This window comes from Apium graveolens, chromosome 10, assembly GCF_009905375.1.
Source record: "Apium graveolens cultivar Ventura chromosome 10, ASM990537v1, whole genome shotgun sequence".
NCBI classification, from domain to species: Eukaryota; Viridiplantae; Streptophyta; class Magnoliopsida; order Apiales; family Apiaceae; genus Apium; species Apium graveolens.
The window spans coordinates 123,360,340-123,379,537 of NC_133656.1; the positions used below are offsets into that span (position 1 = coordinate 123,360,340).

The window sequence follows — 19,198 nt, forward strand, 5'->3', positions numbered from 1 at the left end:
AACTAAATGTAATGATCCATCCCTTACCATTGGATGTTCCTCAGCTTCTTCAACCAATAAGGCGTTGATCTTTTCCCTCTTAGGACATCCCCTCATGAAGTGTGTGCCACCATAAAGACATCAACCCTTTTTCACTTGTCTAGGCTCTTGCCCTTCATTGTTCACATCCTCATCGCCCCACTTCTTTTTTCCATTTTTCTTCTTGTCTTTTCCAGCCTCCCTCAACATTAGCCACAACTTCTGTCCCATCTTCTGAACTTGAAAGCTTGTAATCTACTAACCCATTCGCAACAGCAATCGCCGTCGCCAAGTCCTTGACAGCCCGCCTACGTAACTCATTTTGGGCCCAAGGCTTCAAACTAGACATGAAGTTAAACAACTTGTCTACCTCATACATGTTATTGATATCCAGCAATAAACTACTGAACTCTTTCACATAATCTCGAATATAACCACTCTTTTTCAGCGCCTTCAAATTCTCTCTTGCACCCCAAGCCACATTAAGAGGTAGAAACCGATTTTTCAACTCTTGCTAAAGTGCTTCCCATGTTGCAATAGTCATCCTCCCAACACTTACATCTTCCATTCGAGTGCGCCACCAAAACCTTGCATCCTCCACTAGATACATACTTGGGATGGTGACTTGTTCTTCAACACTTATATGAGCAGCCTTGGCATATTGCTCTATATTTCACAGAAAATTCTCCAACTTCTTGGCACATTGACTCCCACTAAATGCCTTCGGTTCAGGAATGGCCATCAGCACCACCCAAGGAAGTTCCTGCCACAGCCCTCTTCAAGACAACAATCTCCTACCTCATGCTTTGCAATTGATCGCTCATGCTTTTCGATGACGCTGTTGCTATTGCAAATAGATCAGTAAATTTTCCATTATTTGTAGCCCTGTTTGCCCACACAGTCGCCGTCTACCCAAGCACAACAGCCTTCCCTCACAAACGCCTATATGATATAAGTACACTATCTACCACAATATGTATATGAAAGTGCACATGATATATGACGAATACCAACCTTTATATTATTATCACAATATATACAAAGGATCCCATAATTACACTTAGATTTCCCCAACCCAAATATCTCCCACACTATTGCCTATATTCTACCCAATACAAGCAATATGATATCACCCAATATATGTTTACAACTGAATTCCTAACATATAAATAGATTAGCCACGAATTTAAAATCTTAGGTAGTTTTATAACTATCGTGCAGTTTATAAAACTGTCCCCCATGCCTTGCAACTACCCCCTTTAGTACCTGCCACTTGTGCCCCTATTATTTTCCAGTTTCCCTTGTCATCCAACTGCTATGTCTCCTCATAACCGTCAATAACTGTCACCAAATGATTTGCTACTCATATACTAGTTGTTGCTAAGACTGTCTCCAGTAGCCCCAGGACACTAAACCTCCCGATCTTGCTAGCCGGGGCACAAACCAGACTCCATGCACAACCGTCACCGACAAAGAGTCGCCATGCCCAGTCGCCTTGACCTTCACCGAGCGGCGTCTCATCCAACTCAGATTCCCCGACTCATGCTCATCCAAGAAGTCTTACATAACCTGTCTATGAGAATCAATCCTTGAAAAGACTGGAAGAAACCATCAAAGTATCATTTATTTACTTAAAAAAATATGGCATTTATTTAAATTGCATAAATAGTCGACAACACAGACACCTAGATGTGGTGGTTAAAATGAACGGTTTTTCTATTATGTGCCCATGAGCATACAATAAATATAGAATTCTATAAGTTTAATATATTTTAATTGGTTCCATTTTTATAGTAGTGATGGATCCCTTCCATTCACCAAAACAACACCAATTAAAATGATCTAAAATTATAAATTCCGCGCTTATCATATACCCATGAGCACAGGAAAGAAAAATCCTAAAACGAATAATAATTGCAAAACAACAACCATATAAAAGGTGGTTATAATAAACAGACGTCACACTAATGTTATCTTCAATAGGGTGAACGTCATCTTGACGAGTTAGGCAATCATTAGACATAGAGTCACATATATTATTCTATAAAGTATTGCAATTCATCCCAGCCATTAGATGGAAAATCCAACGGCCCTGATTGAAAAGAAAATTCCTCCATACTGCAGTATAATGGTGTAGTATGACTAAATTACTATTTTACCCTCGCCTCCATACTGCGGTATTTTACCACAGTACATACCTTTTTCTTAAGGCCCCGGAGTTAACGAAATGAAGAACATAACTAGGAGTTAAAAAAACTACGATTACAAACGCGACTATTATAGTGCAATCTGTGTAAACTGTGCATGTTAGTCTCAAAGCATGACATGGGTCCTTTGTTCAGTAATAACAAAAAAAAGACTAGATTTTCTTGTATTCTCTTAAGAGGTTGAAGCTAAGTTCTGAGAAATCAAGAACTTAGATTTGTAGCAGAACATTTTTGATTTTTAATAAAAATATCAAGTAAGTTTTGATAATTGCCTTTCTGTGTCTTTTACAGTTAATAGATTATCACTACAAATTACTTAGCCAGTTGAGTTCTAGTAAGCCAAAATACTTAACTTGATTTTATTGAAATCAAATCAAAAAGATTTGAAGTAAAAATCAAGAAACACATATTCACTCCCTCTGTGTACATATCATACCTAACAGGGTTCAAATCTTTTTATTATGACCGCCACCATATTGATTCAACGTCCTCAGAGAATTCACAGACATACTTACAAAACTCGTGCAGTGGTTCCGCACTTTCAGTCGGGGAAAACTCTGATACCATTTATAACATCCATAGCGGGGTGCATAACGGTTCCAACAACCCATCACATATCAGTCCAAAAATATTAGTAATTTGGTAAAAATTTAATTATTGAACATGTATCTAAAAAAGCCTCAAACCTTCTTATTTTAAACAATGTGGGATATGATGTTACAACTCCCCTTCCACCAGGTCCGACCCTTTTCGAGTCATCTTGAAGCACCATGACAATAACTATATTTGGATTGATATATAATAGATTTCTCCGCTCGTGCTTATCCTATTCATTGAAAGAGTATACTACGTCAGAAATCTACTTTATCTGCTACTTTTTTTGGAAAGGAAATTTTCCAATCACCCAATGTTGACAAAAAGTAAAAGAAAATTTCTTCATCTCCTAATGTTGACAAAAAGTAACAAACTTCTACCTACTCACAACTTAAAATTATTTGTTTATCTCTCACTGTATATACTGCACTATATAAGAAGAGATATATCTAAGACTATCCCAAACACTCTCAAATTTTCTTTCTTCAAAATATTCCTTCTTAGTCTATATATTAACATACAAACACTTTACTAAAAAGAATCATACATGCATTCATCCTGAACGAAGAAGAGAGTGTTTGTCCACAAATTTTTATCATCTATTGTTGGTCGTCATCCTCCCAAATTTTTAAATTTTAAAAATATAGATCTACATTTATAAGGCATAATAGCTTTCTCTTCCACAAGACCATATTTAAAACGTTCGTGTATCCGATTTCACCTTATCAGAAATCCGGCTAATTGTCATAGTACTCCGCGATAACAATTGTCTTGTTACTTTTGGTACATAGTTGATTCATATAAAATTTTTCACATGTTAATTTATTTTTATCTCTTCAAATTTAAAATTTGATTTTGTTTAGTTTTAATTTACAGATTACTTACCTCCATGTCAAAGATATGACTAAAGGTGCGACCATGAAGACGTAACTGGCTCCAATGCCATTTTTGCTAATGAGAAAACAGCTGGATACAATATCTTTCTCAATGATTATTGGGTTACAAAGGTCTACTCTACTCCATTTTTGATCTAATCTCTCTTGTTTGGATGCATATTGCAAAATTTTAAAGCAGAAAATTGGTGTTTTAAACCTTACTAATCCCAAAACTCTCTCTGTGAGGAATTGAATTCTTTCTTACATATTTTCTACAACAAGAACATGTAGTACATATGATAATTTCATAACCAAAAAATAGTTTTGTGGGATTTCAAGCTAGATTTTTTTAAGGTTATGGATTTTATTTGATTTTATTAGATACATATTTTTCCAAAAATAATGTTTTTATAATTTTCCAAAACTTCAAGTTATCAATTTCAGGTTTCTTTCTCAGATCGGCCTTTAGATATCTATATGAGCACTAATGACATTATTGAAAATGATGGTCATAATTTTGTAAGTTTTAGATTAAGGTATTGAAATGTATGTGCATTAGTTTGATGATATGTTTAACAAAATCCTTAAGTAGAAATTTAGTGTCTGTAGCCTCAACGGATAAGACCACTTTGGCTATCCGTTGATGGTGTAGCTTTACTTAGAAATAAGTCTAGTGTTGTAGCATATTTCAGTCTCTGTATTTAAAATGTAAATCTTGGAAGTTGAGAGAAACTATGAGTCATGTTGACTACTAGATGATATGCAGATAGGAAGGCCAATTGTAAATACTTCATGCCTTGTAATTTTGTATAAGTGAAGTGGTATCAACGGATGACTTAAAGACCTTCAACGGATGAGAAGCTAAGCTTCAACGGATGTCTCTAAAGCTTCAACGGATAAAGTCATCAACGGATAACATCCTTCAACGGATGAGTGCATCAACGGATGAAAGCTTCAACGGATAACATCCTTCAACGGATGAGTGCATCAACGGATGAAAGCTTCAACGGATGTTCTGATGATTAGCCGTTGATAAGGGGTAGTTGTACCTACAAACAGAGGCACATGGGTGGATAGAGACAACTGAGATGTGGTAGCCGAATTTCAGGAACAACAGAAAAAGCAGCCGTTCTTCTCTAGTACAAAGATGCAATAGTCAACAAAGTACTGGAGTGAACAGGAAAAGAAGCAAGTGAAGATCTTATTTTATTACTGTATTTTATATTGTTCTTCACTTGTACACTTGGTAATATAAAAACCAAGTAGAAGCTAGTAATTAGAAGTGAGATTTTCCAGAGCTGTTTAGAAAAATATTGAGAGAAAATTCATCTAGTTTGTACTAGGATGCAGCTGTGATCAACATTGTTTAATCACAGATTTTCTAAAATACCATCTCTGGTGGAACAACAAATCCACCAGAAAAGTTTTTAAGGTCTGTTGTGTTCTTTACATTTATGCTTGAATATATATCTGTCTGTATTAGCTTAAAGCAATTCACACACTTGTTCTTCTTGAACACACAACTTTCATAAACTGCTCAAAACTTGAAAAAGTTTTGAGATTTACATTCAACCCCCCTTCTGTAAATCTCATTGTTAGTCCACTAGGAATAACAATTGGTATCAGAGCAGGCTCTTGACATACAAAGAGTTTAAAGATCTTGGAATCTAACAAAGATGAGTAAGAAGGATATTGGAGTAAAGATCCCAGTTCTTGACAAAGACTGTTATCACCATTGGAAGGTGAAAATGCACCTTCATCTACTCTCCCAAGATGAAGGTTATGTAAACTGCATTGAGAATGGTCCTCACATTCCCCACAAAGTAGCAACAGTTGCTACAGCCACAGTTGCTGTTGGTCAATCCATTCCAAAACCTAGAGCAGAATGGACAATGGAAGACACAGAAGAAGTCCACAAGGATAAGAAGGCTATGAACATTTTGTTTAATGGTCTTAACATGGATATGTTTGATAATGTGATAAATTGCACAACTGCCAAAGAGGTTTGGGACACAGTTCAACTACTGTGTGAAGGTACAGAACAAGTGAAAGAAAACAAAATGCAGCTTCTCATTCAACAGTATGAATACTTTCATTTTGAAGAAAATGAATCTTTAAATGAAACATTCAATAGGTTCCAAAAGCTGTTGAATGGACTGAAGCTGTATGGAAGAGTGTACCAGGTGAAGGATTCAAATCTTAAATTTTTAAGATCCTTGCCAAAGGAATGGAAACCCATGACTGTCTCCTTAAGAAACTCTCAAGATTATAAGGACTTCACTCTTGAAAGATTGTATGGAATCTTGAAGACTTATGAACTAGAGCTGGAACAGGATGAGGTATTGGAGAAGGGGAGAAAGAAAGGAAGTTCAGTTGCATTGGTAGCTGAAGATGAGAGGAAATGCAGACAAGAAACTGCGAGATCTACATCAAACTCCAAAGATGATATAAGAAATCAGGAATCAAGCAAGGGGAAAGAGCAAGTTGCTGAAAATGAAGACAACTCCAGCTAAGATGACTCAGATGGTATTGATGAGCATCTTGCATTTCTGTCCAGAAGATTTGCAAAGATGAAATTCAAGAAAAACACTAGAGCCACTAAACCTCACAAAAACACTGTGGACAAATCCAAGTTCAAGTGTTTCAATTGTGGTATAAGTGGACACTTTGCAAGTGAGTGCAGAAAGCCAACTTCTGAAAAGAAGAAATTTGAACAAGTAGATTACAAAAAGAAATATTTTGATCTACTCAAGCAAAAGGAGAGGGCTTTCATTACTCAAGAAAGGGACTGGGCAGCTAATGGAGATGAAGAGGATGAAGATGTGGAGTATGTCAACCTTGCTCTCATGGCTGATTCTGAAGAAAATGAAGTTAGTTCATCAAGCAATCAGGTAATCACTACTGACTTAACACAGCTTACTAAAGAAGAGTGCAATGATGCTTTTAATGACATGTCTACCGAATTGTATCATTTGCGTGTGTCTCTTAAATCTCTTGCTAAAGAAAATAGTAGGATTAGAGAGAACAATCTGTTTTTAAGTAATAGAAATGCTTTGTTAGAAGATAAGATGATTGACCTAGAGAAAACAAAGTTGCATTGTATATCTGTTGAAAATGAACTAGCTGAATCTGTTAAGAAAGTAGAAATACTTTCCAATCAATTAGAGAAAGAGCAAGAGGTGATTAAAGCCTGGAAGACATCTAGGGATGTAAGTGCTCAAATTGCTAAGGTCCAAGGAATTGAATCATTCTGTGAAACTGCCTGGGATAAAAATAAAAAGAAACTGGAATTAATTGATGGGCTGTCAACGGATGTGGAATCAACGGATGATGAAAGTTATCCGTTGAAGGAAGAAAAGGAGCATCCGTTGAAGGTTCCTCAATCAAAACAGGCAGATGTTTCTAAAAGAGAGAATCTAAAGAAACTCAACAAAAAGTTTGGTTCAACTTCAAAGAACTTTGTCAAAGAAGAAGCAAGCACATCCAAAGATGTCAGTAAGGTGAATGTAGGGCACATGACCTTAGAACAGTTAAATAATAGGCTCAAGATGGTTGAGGATAAAAAGGAATCTAAAAGAAAATCCAACAGAAATGGGAAGGTAGGAGTTAATAAACACAACAATTACACACCTGATAGGTATGCTCCTAGAAAAAGCTGTGTGCATTGTAGTAGTGTTAATCATCTATCTGCTAGTTGTAAATCCATTAAGAAGACTCCCATAAATGTACCCTCTTCTATGCCTAATATGTCTGCATCACCTCTGCATGCTATGCCTGTTATGTCTCAACAAAATCCTTATGCACATTTTGTAAACATGCCATATTTTAACAATCCTTATCTTGCTGCATTTAGTATGCCTCAAATGCCATACAATATGCCCATATGGAATAACATGTTTGCACAATCAATGCCTAATAATTTTACAAATGTGCTAAATGACTCTGTGACTAACCCTACACCTCAACCAACTACATCTAAGACCAAGGTTGACTCAAACTTACCTAAGTCTAAAGATGCAGGAGGAATGAAGTCTAGGAGAAAGGCTAACAAGAATGGACCCAAGGAAACTTGGGTACCAAAATCAAATTGATTGATTTTATGGTGTGCAGGGAAATGGAAGAAATCTATGGTACTTGGACAGTGGTTGTTCAAGACACATGACAGGAGATTTCTCCCTGCTCACAGAGTTCAAGGAGAGAGCTGGCCCTAGCATAACCTTTGGAGATGACAGTAAAGGGTTTACTATGGGATATGGCTTGATTTCAACAAGGAATGTCATCATTAATGAAGTTGCATTAGTTGATGGTCTCAAGCACAATTTACTGAGCATCAGTCAACTATGTGATAGAGGGAATACAGTTTCCTTCAATTCTGAAGCCCGTGTTGTCACTAGTAAGAAAGACAACAAAGTGGTTCTAACTGGAGTTAGAAAAGGAAATGTGTACATAGCTGACTTCAACTCTACAGATGCAGAATCCATTACTTGTCTCTTCAGCAAAGCAAGCACAGTTGAAAGTTGGCTATGGCACAAGAAGCTATCTCACTTGAATTTCAAGACAATGAATGATCTAGTCAAAAAGGACTTAGTTAGAGGAATCCCTCTAGTTGAATTCTCAAGGGATGGTTTGTGTGATGCTTGTCAGAAAGGCAAACAAAGGAAAGCATCATTCAAAAAGAAGCTTGAAACAACAATTGATGAACCATTACAGCTGCTACATATGGATTTGTTTGGACCAGTCAATGTATTGTCTATTGCAAGAAAAAGATATTGCTTAGTGATTGTAGATGATTTCTCAAAGTTCTCATGGGTCTATTTTCTTGGATCAAAGGATGAAGCAAGTGAAATCATTATCAATCACATCAGGCAAGTCAACAATCATCCTGACTTGAAGGTTAGAAATATCAGGAGTGACAATGGAACTGAATTCAAGAATTTAACATTAAGGCTGTTCTGTGAAGAAAATGGAATCATGCATGAGTTCTCAGCTCCAAGAACACCTCAGCAAAATGGGGTTGTTGAAAGAAAGAACAGATCTTTAATTGAAGCTGCCAGAACAATGCTTGAAGAATCAAAGTTACCAACATATTTCTGGGCTGAAGCTGTTAATTGTGCCTGCTTCACTCAGAATATTTCTTTGATCAATCAAGCTAAAGGCATGACTCCTTATCAGTTGTTCAAGAGAAGAAAACCAACTCTAAACTTTCTTCATGTCTTTGGATGTAAATGCTTTATACTGAGGAATCAATCTGACCATAAAGGGAAGTTTGATGCAAAGGCTGATGAAGGGATATTTGTTGGTTACTCAGCTGGAAAATCTTATAGGGTCTACAATCTAAGAACCAACATTGTTATGGAATCTGTGCATGTTGTGTTTGATGATAAAAAGATTGATGGACTAACAGATGAGGGACATAATGAGAGACTCAAATTTGACAACATTGAGATATATTGTGATGATAGTGAAGAGGAGACTGATGGAGATGACACTTCAAAAGGGATTCAAAACATGCCCTTGGATAATGCACAAAATACTGCATCCGTTGATAGAGGCAATGCAGTATCCGTTGAAAGACATAGTGCATCATCCGTTGAAGTACAAAATGAAGCATCCGTTGATCATAGTTCATCAACGGATAATCGATTTACATCATCAGTTGATAGAACTCCAAGTTCCCTGCAAAGGACCAACAACTCAGGGGGAGTTTCAACTAGTCAACACTCTGTCTCACATCATGACAATACTGAGGCCACCTCATCTAGAGCACATCTTCCACCACAAAGGAAATGGACCAAGAATCATCCCTTTGAACTGATCATTGGTGATGCATCATCTAAAGTGCAAACAAGAAAAGCCACTCAAGATGAATGTCTGTATAGTAGTTTTCTGTCTCAGGAGGAACCTAAGAAAGTGGAAGAAGCTCTATTGGATCCAGATTGGATATTAGCTATGCAGGAAGAGCTGAACCAATTTGAGAGAAACCAAGTATGGAAGCTGGTACCCAAACCAAAGAACAAGAGTCCTATTGACACAAAGTGGGTATTCAGAAACAAGATGGATGAAAATGGCATTATCATAAGGAATAAAGCCAGACTGGTTGCTAAAGGCTATTCTCAGCAAGAGGGAATAGATTTTGATGAAACATATGCTCCTGTTGCAAGACTTGAAGCCATCAGAATATTTCTAGCCCATGCAGCCCATGCCAATTTCAAAGTCTATCAAATGGATGTCAAGAGTGCATTTCTAAATGGGAAATTAGAGGAAGAAGTCTATGTAAGTCAACCTCCAGGATTTGAAGATCCAAATTTTCCAGACTATGTGTATTATCTGTTGAAAGCACTCTATGGACTGAAGCAAGCACCTAGAGCCTGGTATGAAACCTTATCAAAATTTCTTTTGGAGAATCACTTCACTAGAGGTACTGTTGATAAAACTCTCTTCTTTAGGGATGTTAATGGCTCTAGTATACTTGTTCAAATTTATGTAGATGACATAATATTTGGCTCTATAGATGATAAACTTTGCAAAAAGTTTGCAAAGCTAATGCAAAGTAATTATGAAATGAGCCTAACGGGAGAACTAACCTATTTTCTTGGTTTACAAGTTAAACAAGTTAGTGATGGGATTTTCATTAGTCAAACTAAATATATTTATGATCTTTTAAAGAAGTTTGACTTAATGGAATGTTCATCTGCAAAAACTCCCATGGCCACTGCCACCAAACTTGAATTAAATAAGACTGAAAGGTCTGTGGATATTACAAGTTATAGAGGCATGGTTGGTTCACTTTTATATTTAACTGCTAGCAGACCAGATATAATGTTTGCTACATGTCTATGTGCTAGATTCCAAGCTGATCCTAGGGAGTCTCACTTAATTGCTATCAAAAGGATTTTCAGATATCTCAAGGGTACACCAAATTTAGGTATTTGGTATCCTAGAGAATCTGGCTTTGATCTAATTGCTTATTCAGATGCAGACTATGCAGGTTGCAAAATAGATAGGAAAAGTACAACAGGCTCCTGCCAATTCCTGGGAAACAAGCTTGTATCATGGTTTAGAAAAAAGCAAAATTCAGTCTCTACCTCTACAGCTGAGGCTGAATACATTGCTGCTGGAAGTTGCTGTTCTCAAGTGTTATGGATGAGGAACCAACTCCTTGACTATGGACTTCATGTTGATAGAATTCCTATCTTTTGTGACAACACAAGTGCCATAGCCATAACAGAGAATCCTGTGCAGCACTCAAGGACCAAGCACATTGATATCAAGTACCACTTCATTAGGGAGCATGTCATGAATGGTACAGTGGAACTACATTTTGTTCCAAGTGAACAACAAATTGCTGACATATTTACCAAGCCACTTGATGAATCAACATTCACAAGATTGGTAAGTGAGCTAGGTATGCTTAATTACTCTTAAAATTCATGTCTTTATTGCAATTTGAATTGAAGCCTGAAATATATTAGTTGCTAAGAACAAATTTGACTTTTAACATAGTTTATTCCATCAACGGATGTTCCCTATCCGTTGAAAGTCAAAATTGCTCTATCAACGGATAATCATTATCCGTTGAAAGACAAATACATTTCTGGAATTTTTATCCGTCAACGGATAAAACTGAAGTACCTTTCAACGGATGACAATTTGCCTTATCCGTTGAAATGTCACATCAATCAATTCAGGTATTTAACAGCCGTTGATTCTATTCTCTTAACCGTTGATACTCATACATACATCTGTATGTATTGGTTTTAAAGGTAGTTTTTAGAATACTTACAGTTTATTCTTAAAACGGCTGAAATTCACTAACGCATATTTATTGATAAATCTTTATTTTATATTTTTGTTTATTAATTTGAGAAAGCATATAAGTCCTTCTGATTGTTCATTTTTACTTTACGCTTTCTTAAAATTTCAAGCATTTACCATTTTCTCTCTGCAAAAACTTCAAGTTATTCTCTGCAATTTCTACTCACAACAATGGCACCAGTAGTGAAGATTATGTCTCAATCTGGGTTCATCTATGAAAAGAACAATTTCATAGCTTTGGTAGAAAAGAATGAAGCCCACTCAGACTATCACAAAATGATGGACTTCATCAAAAACTGTAAACTTAGCTATGCAATGCTGGAAGCCCCAACAATTTTCTGTGAAGTAGTTGAGGAGATTTGGACAACTGCTGAGTTCAACTCCATGGATATGACTATCTCCTTCACTCTCAAAGGTAAAACTCACTGTATTAACTGTGATGATTTACAAGCATGTTTTAAATTGCCTGAGAACAATGCCATGACACCACACACTGATAGTGATGTATCCAGCATGTTAGATTCCATAGGTTATTCTCTTAACTCTGCTAATTTAGGGAGTATTAGAAGAAAAGACCTTAGGAAAGAATGGAGTTTCCTTGGGGATGCCTTTATAAAGGTTTTCTCTGGGAAAATTAGTAATTTTGATGCCATAACTTCATCTCTGGTTAATATGCTCTATATGCTTGTTTCTGATAGGTATTTTAACTTTAGCAACTATGTGATGCTAGAATTAGGTACTAGATTAGGTAACAAAGCTAATAGACCTAATAACATCTATTATGCTAGATTCTTTATGTTATTGGCTAACCATGTTGCTGAAGGTTTAGTCATAATCAATGAGAATAATAAACTCAAGTGCTGGGCACAAGAGAAAAGAGTTCTTGCAGACTTGATGAGAATGGATCTTAACAGCAGTGTGTCATTGGTATATTTACCAATCATGAATGCACCTCAGGTAGGTGAGGTAATTGCTTCTACAAATCCTACTTCTTCCAACCCCTCTATTTCTTTATCTTCTAGTGTGGCCATGAAATCTGTGATGCCCCAACAGATTTCTACCAAGGTCACCAAAACTAAACTTTCAAAATCAAAGACAAAGAAATCCACCTCTGTTGTTTCTCAAAAGACAACAGTTGTAACACCAACTATTAACCCTGAGGTGAGTGAACAGGGTGTGAGTGGTGAGGGGAGGGGTGAACATCAAAGAAACCCCCAGGATAAGGAAGGAAAGTTGAGTGCTTCCCAAGCTAGCCAAGCCACAGTTTCTCAAAAAGCTGTGGTGGTTGAAAAGGTATCTAGCACATCCCTAGTAGCATCCTCCCAAAAGGATGTTACTATTGAAAATAGTTCCAAACCAGGAACACAGAACAAACGAGGGAGGGACACTAAAGCCAAACACTCACCAACAAAAGCCTTTATTAGAAGAAAGAAGGCTAGAACCCAATCTTCTACACAGGGTGCACACACTGCACAGATACATCCATCTGTATATATGCCTTCTCAAACTCAGTTTGATGTGACTCCAATAAATGTGGAGTCACAGCCCCATTCTCTCACAATAAACACACATCAATCACCAAACACTTCATCACCATCTCTGGATGTGGATATGTTATTCCCATCAATTCCTGATTCTCCCTCTTTACAACTCAGGGAGAAGCCCCACTCAAATACAGGTGATCATCATCTCTTGGATGATTTGTTGGATCACCTGCAAATTCTTTCAGATATAATTGAAGGATCTGTGTCACCACATCTCAAATCAATCTACACAGATTCAACAGTTATATCACTTTCAATTTCAACTTCTTTTCCTTCTTCAACGGATATCACTCATCCGTTGACAAGTGGTTGTTCTTCAACGGATAAGCTTAACAGCAGTTATCCGTTGATAATATCAGTTTCACCTTCAACGGATATTCCACATCCGTTGACAGTCTCTACACAAATAACTGAATTAATCCCAAGTGTAGAAGACATGAATACTGTGCAATCACTCTTAGGATTGAGGGAAGGGAGTGACAATTTGAGTGAGAGGCTGGGTTGCTCCCAGGCAAAAGGAGAGATTGAGAGCTCAAAAATGCATGCTATTTCTTCCAGCATGGCAAAAGTAAGTGAGTGGAGTACCACCTTAGTAGGTGAAGGTGAGGGAGTGAGTTGTGTGAGCCAGGGGGAGCCCCTGATGCAAGAACATAGAGAAAAAGAGAGAAAAGCAGGTACAGTAGATACAAGGGTGGAACCAGCCATTGCTAATGAGTCAATGATTGTGGATGATGCTGAAAAGGAAAGACAATTTCAGTAACATTACAAAGCTGTAATTGATAACATTTCTTTGGATGCTGACACTTTTACTCATCCTGTGACAGCCTATCAACTGTTGGCTGCTCAGGGCAATGAGAAAGCAGAAAGGTCACTACATCTAGTGCACACAACAGAATCTCTTCAAAGGGATAAAGCTGCCATTAACAAAATGCCTTCTACAGCTGGTGAGCCATCTGAGGAATTTGGAGCAAATTCTGATGATGATGACTCTATTTCTTTTTATGGAAGCATGAACTTAGGGGGAGATGAAGGCCCTAGTTCAATTCCAAATCTACCTGAATGGGCCTTGACTAAGGAGTACAGATCAGGGGAATTCAATGTCTCTTTAGTCAAACAAATCAACACTATTCAACAGGCCATTCAGAATACTTCACATGCAAGTATCAAGGCTATCCTTCAAGCTCACCTGGACTCACTGCATCTCATGAAGCTGCAGCAAGTGAAGCAGAATCTGAGTATGGATGATCTCAGGAAGGATATTGCTGACTTGAAAACCTATACTTCAGAAAAATTGGATTCAGTCATGCCCTATGGTACATTGCAGGACTTGGTTTTGAGATTGAAGAAAGAATCTGTTACTGAAAAACGGTTGGCCAAGTTAGAAGACAGAGTTCAAGTTATTGAAAATTCTGTGGCCACCATTCTTCACAATCAACAATCTCAAACCAGTCTCCTAATGCAGCTGGCAAAAGCACAAGGCTTGACCCCTCTCCTTGATGATAACAAAAAGGGGGAGAGTAAAAGGGAAGGGGAAGGAGAGCCATCTACAAAAGTCAACATATCTAAAGTGCTAGTTCCTGCCATCACTACTTCTCCAATCATTCAAATCAAGGGCAAGCCTGATGGAATTGATTTGATTCAGCTAGCAGCAGCTGAAATTCAAGTGAAAGAGGAAAGGAGGAGAATTGATGAAAGGTTGCAACTGTTGTTTGGTTCTACACAAGACAAATCAACATCTGTGAAATACAGCACAAAAATTGAACCAATCAACATGGAGCTCATGCCAGTAGGGAGTCATAAGGATGGAGAAGCTTCTTCCAAAGAACTACAAGCTATAATTCTCAAGCCCAATGAAAGATCCAATAAGGACTCAACAAAGAATCCTTTAAAAGAAGTGGACTTTCCTCCTCCAAAAGCTGATGAGAACAAGATTTTAGGCAGAAGTATTGCTTATCTCAAAAAGACCATGGATGAGGCTGTAAGGAGAAATAGAGCTATTATCATTAGAGAGGGAAAGAGCATATGTGTGATGCAAGGACATCCCAAATTCTCAATAGCCAAGAAGGAAGAAGACAAGCAATTAAAGGCTGACAAAAGAGCACAAGCAAAGCTTGAACAACAGCTAAAGTCAAGTCTAGTTGAAAAAGAAAAAGGGATTGAAGTCAGGGGTGAAGACAAGACTACAAACCTAGATGAGGTTTTAGGGAGTATATTTGGTGAGAGTGTGGAAGAAAGAGAGGAATGGCAGAAGGGAAACAGAAGAAAGGCCAAGGCACATAAAAGGAGTGGAGATAACACTGAAATAACCAAACCTATATCTAAACCACTACCTTCCATACCTGAACCCCTTGTTGCTGATCCCACAATAAACATCCATGGTGAACCAATCATTCCAAAAGAGGAACCTATTGATTGGGACACTATCAAATTGCCTACCTTTCTAACCACTCTTCCACTACCAAAGAAACAGAAAAGAAAACCAAGATCTACACCTCCCTTAACCTCTAAGAAATTCACTCAAAAACAAAAACCTAAGCCTAAGTCACCCATTTCTAAAGATGATTATGTTCACATCTGTGACATAAAAGAAATTTCAGACATTGAACTCTATCTGGATGAGCTGGAGGATGTAAGGGGAATAGCTGCCTACAGACAGTTACCAGAGAGATTAGTGTTCAGATATAAAGGAGCTGGGGAAAGAACATGGCCTCTCCACAGGATTCTGGATGAAGGCTACTCTACCTTGATTAGAGTCTATTCAGCTATACAAAAGGATTCTGGCTTTACCAGAACTGCCAAGACTGAAATTCTCAACAAGATAGCCAATATAAGGAAAACCTGGAGGGAGCCCAATGCTTTACCCAGGACTTTACTCATTCAAGAAAGGGAAATGAAAATTCTCAAATCACCTCATTGGTTGATGGAATTTAGAGATGATAAAGGAGTCAGAAGATTTTTCAGACTTGAAGACCAACTCAAGATTGCCAGCAATGAAACTCTCAAAGAAATGCAATCTAAGTTGGATGTCAGTGTTGAAGATGAAGCTGAATTCTTCAGACAACTCCAACTCCAAATTGAGGAAAATGACAAAAGGCTAGGAAAGAAAACCAGGGAACAAAGAAGAAAAAGATGATTTGCTCAGACTAAAGGAGTGTCCTTGGAAACACTGTAAATCTTCAATTATCTCCTAGTACATACACTTTTGCAGCATTTTTAAATTTCTACTTAGTTTCAACTCATATATCTGTTAAGTGTTTTGTTATCATCAAGTTAACCCTGAATTTATGCCTACAATTCTTATAGACATAAATAGGGGGAGATTGTTAGGAATGTATGTGCATTAGTTTGATGATATGTTTAACAAAATCCTTAAGTAGAAATTTAGTGTCTGTAGCCTCAACGGATAAGACCACTTTGGCTATCCGTTGATGGTGTAGCTTTACTTAGAAATAAGTCTAGTGTTGTAGCATATTTCAGTCTCTGTATTTAAAATGTAATTCTTGGAAGTTGAGAGAAACTATGAGTCATGTTGACTACTAGATGATATGCAGATAGGAAGGCCAATTGTAAATACTTCATGCCTTGTAATTTTGTATAAGTGAAGTGGTATCAACGGATGACTTAAAGACCTTCAACGGATGAGAAGCTAAGCTTCAACGGATGTCTCTAAAGCTTCAACGGATAAAGTCATCAACGGATAACATCCTTCAACGGATGAGTGCATCAACGGATGAAAGCTTCAACGGATAACATCCTTCAACGGATGAGTGCATCAACGGATGAAAGCTTCAACGGATGTTCAGATGATTAGCCGTTGATAAGGGGTAGTTGTACCTACAAACAGAGGCACATGGGTTGATAGAGACAACTGAGATGTGGTAGCCGAATTTCAGGAACAACAGAAAAAGCAGCCGTTCTTCTCTAGTACAAAGATGCAATAGTCAACAAAGTACTGGAGTGAACAGGAAAAGAAGCAAGTGAAGATCTTATTTTATTACTGTATTTTATATTGTTCTTCACTTGTACACTTGGTAATATAAAAACCAAGTAGAAGCTAGTAATTAGAAGTGAGATTTTCCAGAGCTGTTTAGAAAAATATTGAGAGAAAATTCATCTAGTTTGTACTAGGATGCAGCTGTGATCAACATTGTTTAATCACAGATTTTCTAAAATACCATCTCTGGTGGAACAACAAATCCACCAGAAAAGTTTTTAAGGTCTGTTGTGTTCTTTACATTTGTGCTTGAATATATATCTGTCTGTATTAGCTTAAAGCAATTCACACACTTGTTATTCTTGAACACACAACTTTCATAAACTGCTCAAAACTTGAAAAAGTTTTGAGATTTACATTCAACCCCCCTTCTGTAAATCTCATTGTTAGTCCACTAGGAATAGTCATTTTTTTTGGACCGAACCGGACCGAATTTATATTATGGACCGGACCGATCCGAACCGAAATATTCGGTTCGGTTCGGTTTTGGACCGAATTGACCGATTTTTTTTAAAAAGCAAATTGCATTAAAAATTAAATCATAAATTATAAAATTTAAAATATAATTAAAATAATATGATATGTAGAGTTCTAATACTCCATAAATATAATTACAAATTAAAAATTTTGATTATAATTTTTAAGATATATATATAAAATATAAATAATACGAAATTATAGTATTTATGATTTGGTATTCGGCCCGGACCGAAATATTTGTTAAAAGAACCGAACCGAATCGAATTTTATTTCGGTCTATTCGGTCCGGTACGAATAGACCAAATTTCTGAAAAATTTAGGACCAAACCGAACCGAATTAGCACGGTTCGGTTCGGTTTTTCGGTTGCGTTCGGTTATGATCAACCCTAATTAGTTCTAATTCGTCATGAGGTTTTTGGAACATCGAGCATATAGGAAACTAGAAAATGACACCAATTTTTCATGTTTGTTGGTTTAATTCGTTAAAACACCATTTATCTACATATTATTTATATTTTTACTGCAGGAAATGAGCATGTGCCATTTTTTGTTTGAGAAAAAGCTTACACATAGTGATGTGAAAGGTCAAAATAGAATGATAATCCCCAAGGTAAATTGGATCACTTGATCACAAACCCAATTTCAAAAATTAAAATTAATCGAAGTAGTATGAAATATGGTCTTTGTTTCAATTTCTGATGTTTACTTGATCAGTCACCGGTTATATCATTCTTCAATAAAACTATAAAATGTTGCAGGTTGATCAACACACCGACATTCTTTCGTTAATGTGTTCAAAAATAATTTTTTTTAGTTAATGGATTTTCATTTACTAATTTCTCAATTTTTAAAAACTAAATGGCATGACAAATTATTTTACCATGTTTTTTTACAGGCATATGCTGAGAACTGTTTTGGAGAACTCGCCAAGCTAGGAAGTTCAAGTCATGTCATCACGGATGACATCGAAACCAGAAAAGTCTGGAAATTTTATTTGAAGTTCGGTAGAAAATTAAATACAATATTAATCCAATGCAACAATAGAGCTCATATTAATGAACTCACTTGAGCCATGTAAAGACATATCTTTTGTACAGATCCGATTCTCGTGATTGAGTGTTGTGCATGTTACCTAACAATTTTTATGTGTTCTTTGGCTAAACATTGACGAAGATGAAGTGGAGAGAAGTATCGTGAAATACTATTAATTAACTAACTGAGAGTTTATAATGAGATAAATATACAAGTAGTGGAAATGAACGGCGCTAGAAAATTTGTCACTAATCTACTGACCAAGGGTAAAAAAGGAAAACTACAACTTATAAGACTAATATGTACAAATAGAATTAAGTAATTTCTCTTGCACTTTATGTAAAAGACCATTTGTGATAAGAAATTCACGACGGAAGGATATGGCACACCACTTTACGACGTAAAATATCAAATTATCGTAAGTGCTTACGACGGAATCCAAAACTGTGCTTACAGCGGAATCCAAAACTATCGCAAGATTATTAGCCTACTAATAAAATCTAACCTCAAGCAATTAAAGAAAAAAAGAAAATTCTTACACGTCATTTCAAACTTGAAACAGTTTAAATATTCTGTCGTAAGTTTATTATTTCCTTATATATTTTTATTTAAAATTTAATTATAAAAATGTTAATACTT

At 36.6% G+C, this 19,198-nt stretch overlaps 1 long non-coding RNA gene across 2 annotated transcripts; it reads left to right on the forward strand.

Annotated features, from left to right (window-relative positions):
* Window positions 1–3,295: 3,295 nt before the first annotated feature.
* LOC141693429 (uncharacterized) lies at window positions 3,296–18,658 on the forward strand. Of its 2 annotated transcripts, none has more exons than XR_012563120.1 (4): window positions 3,296–3,602; window positions 3,683–3,826; window positions 18,054–18,137; window positions 18,423–18,658. It is a non-coding gene; the product is annotated as an uncharacterized LOC141693429 (long non-coding RNA). The 2 variants fall into 2 exon arrangements; XR_012563121.1 differs by having other exon boundaries at window positions 3,696–3,826.
* The last annotated feature ends 540 nt before the right edge of the window (window positions 18,659–19,198 follow it).